The following is a 3,248-nucleotide window of genomic DNA, read 5'->3' as shown; positions in this document are numbered from 1 at the left end:
GGCCATCACCTTTCCGGCCGATGGGACAGTCTTCGCCTTCTTCGGAGTAGGTTCGCCGGGTGAAGTCCACTCTTTCGACTGTTACTTGGTCTCTGGTGTGTACCAGTGGATCCATGTTTCGTCGACGGTCACGAAACGACGCAGGAACTCCTTGGGATTGCGCTTAAACAGCGTCAAACACTGATTTGAAGTGGTCTCACGGTCGCGTTTGTTGTCCGGAGTGAGCAAACGCGGCACCCATCGCCCCGACAGCTTTCTCATGCCCAAAATTTCATGCAGGATATGACCCACGCGGTCTTTTGACATGCCTACTGTCTCAGCTATCTCGCGTATGTTCAATCGGCGGTCTGCCAATACGAGATCGTGAATTTTTGTCACATTATCCTCCGTGGTAGCCGTTTTCGGAGCACCTGGGCGTGGCTCATCAAAAACAGACGTGCGACTACGTTGAAACTCGTTAAACCAATTTTTGACGGACGCCATCGAAGGAGAAGAGTCACCGCATCCAAGCGCTTTTTGATTTCGCTGCGCGATTTCCCTTCCAAAAACAAGAATCGAATCACAGACCGATATTGCCCTTTCTCAATTTTTCCATTTTCAATCAAAACAAAATTGTCAAAATTTCGACAGTAGACGTCTACGAGTATGTACTACACGATAGTAAATTTCTCTTGCGATGGCGTCACTCATTGGGCGGTGAGGCTAAGTACTTTTCGGATTGCCCTCGTAATCTATATTTAAAAACATATAATCTTATAGCTACCCTGCAGTACCATTCAGCGCTTATTGAGCACTCAATCACTGCAAAAAGCTCATCACTCAGCGCTCAATGAGCGCACAATTTGTATGGAGCTATGTGCTGAAATTAACATAGGCATGTCCTAGGGTTCATCAGTGCTCAAAAAATAGCACGCATTGAGCGCTTTTTTGAGCACCCTCTTGAGCGCTTTTTTGAGCAGCAGAAAAAGCACACGTTCAGCACATGTTGAGCGCTCGATTGAGCAGCTGAAAAAGCACACGTTCAGCACATGTTGAGCGCTCGATTGCGCAGCGGAAAAAGCACACATTCAGCACATGTTGAGCGCTCGATTGAGCAGCGGTAAAAGCACACATTCAGCACACGTTAAGCGCTCATTCAAGCAGCGAAAAAGCGCACTTTCAGCGCTTAGCAGCAAATAAAATTTCAGTTGTAATTTTTATTTTTATTTGTTTATTTTAAAATTTGAGCTCGGGGGTTTCCGGTGTTATCGGGGTCGCTGGCACCTCCTTCTCAGCATCTGGTGCCGGCGTTGCCTTTTTTTTGGTACAACTCAAGTTTTTAACGCACCGCATTGCCTTCTGCAGCGCCTTTTCGGGAGGCTCCGAGGGATCCACTAGGGCGATTGCATCTAGTATTAGAAAAAAATTAGTTTTAAAAATAAAACAAGACGAGAATAAAAACGAGTGACCGAAAGTAATCGTTATTTGTAAGATTTATTTATAATAAAAGAAATGTTATCTTTGGCATTCAATGTAAAATCCCAGAAGTTTTTTAAAAATTAAACTTACAAACAATAGTTTTCAGTCTCAACAAAAACTTACTTAATAAGGCACGGGCGAAATTTGGGTAGTCTGAGCCTCTTTTTGTTTTGCCCCCTCCAAGTTGTGGGACAGAACAAGTTCCTCGGATAATATGCTTAAGATGGAACGACTTAGCCTTCCATTTTTTTATAGATTTACCATCAGCCTTGTCTAAAAATATAAGAAAATTAAAAAAATATCGAGAAGAAATTTGCAAACTTTTGTTTTCGGTCACTTGATTTATTTTATTTTGTTGTAAAAAATTATTTATGTATTTTTTTATTATTTATTAAATCATTTATTTATTTTGCAGATGCGGAAAAAATACCACTTTTCCAGGGACGGAAAATTAGAGATGTTTGAAATTTTTATTTAAATAGCCATGTTTGTTTACTTACACAAAAATAAAAATTGTGCTTTAATGTTATTAATACAAAAAATCATAAGTTATAAAAACAAACATCTCTTATTTTTGGTCCCTAGGAACTTAGCACTCAATAAGATTTTCAAATTTTTTCACAGATTCATTCATTTGTTTATTTATATGCATCATTTGTTGTTTTTCACGTCAAAAATTAATATTTTTCACAGCTATTTTTTTTCCGCCACGTGTTTTTTTGGGAATCTTGGATTTTCCATTTCTTAAATATATACATTAACTTGTTTTTACTCTCACTGATTAAATTAATATTGGTCTGCGACAGACTTACCTGGGAATCGTATAGGTATCACTTTTAAGCCACTGGTTTATTTTATTTAACTACCTTAATTGCGTGCAATTCTAACTCCTTCACATAAGTAAACCCAAGTGAAAAAGACGAAAAAATTCGCGTGCCCTTCAGAAAAACAACAAGCAACAACAACTACGGTTCCGCTAATCCGTTGTTGTTCTGTTTTTTTGGCATGTCCCGTTTGGTCTATGCATCTTGCACATAAAAGCAGCGTATTTATAGACATATCCGACTATGCAAATCGGTTTATAAAAATATATTCTTAAAACTTCACATATTATTAAATAATATTAATAAACCTATACATTTTTTTAAGAAACACAAATATTTTAAAACAGAAACCTATTATTTTAAATCGTTGTTTTAACATTTACGAACAAATGTCGCATTATCCAAAAGGCAAGGGTGCACAAAGGTCTATATATTTTAGTTGCTGGGCCTCCTTCCCTTCACGCGCACTTTTTCGTCTGAGACTTGACGAGAGAGGGAGAGCCCAAAATTACTTTTTTGTGCGTTCTCTTTGCGGACCCGACTGAGAGCGCGTCGCTTTGCCGCCGTTGCGCTCAGCTCTGCCGGCATCGCTGGCTTCTCTGCCGACTTCGCAGTCGGCTTCGTGATGATTGGGCGCTTAACTCAATTTTGGAACTGCAGGGTACTGTTAAGCTAATATCAATACATTGTAAGGAACTTTCATCTCAAAATGCAACTCGAAGAGATAATGTTAATGCGATGCGACGATTTGCGCGCAAAGCTACTACACAGAGAAAATTATGACGTTCTCAAATTGAGTATTTGTATTATCAATTTGAGGATGTACTTAATTTAAGTACAAAATTTGTGGACAAAACTCATGTTGAGAAAAGCTGCACTTATTTTAAGAAAAAGGACTTGAATTGATCGCAAAATTCTAAGGTTAAAGGAAATATGTTCTTCAATTTCCAACTTGAGAATTAATAT

General features: G+C 38.7%; 1 long non-coding RNA gene across 1 annotated transcript; it reads right to left on the bottom strand.

Moving 5' to 3' along the window:
• Positions 1–806: 806 nt before the first annotated feature.
• On the bottom strand, positions 807–2,940 carry LOC139354171 (uncharacterized). Its single transcript, XR_011605255.1, has 3 exons — positions 2,271–2,940; positions 1,582–1,731; positions 807–1,388 (listed from the first exon to the last, which is right to left on the bottom strand). It is a non-coding gene; the product is annotated as an uncharacterized lncRNA (long non-coding RNA).
• Between the last annotated feature and the right edge of the window lie 308 nt (positions 2,941–3,248).

The sequence above is a fragment of the Drosophila suzukii genome (genome assembly GCF_043229965.1).
Source record: "Drosophila suzukii chromosome 2 unlocalized genomic scaffold, CBGP_Dsuzu_IsoJpt1.0 scf_2c, whole genome shotgun sequence".
In the NCBI taxonomy this organism is placed as follows: domain Eukaryota; kingdom Metazoa; phylum Arthropoda; class Insecta; order Diptera; family Drosophilidae; genus Drosophila; species Drosophila suzukii.
Note: the sequence above shows the minus strand (reverse complement) of the source record. Positions and strands in the feature narration are given on the sequence as shown.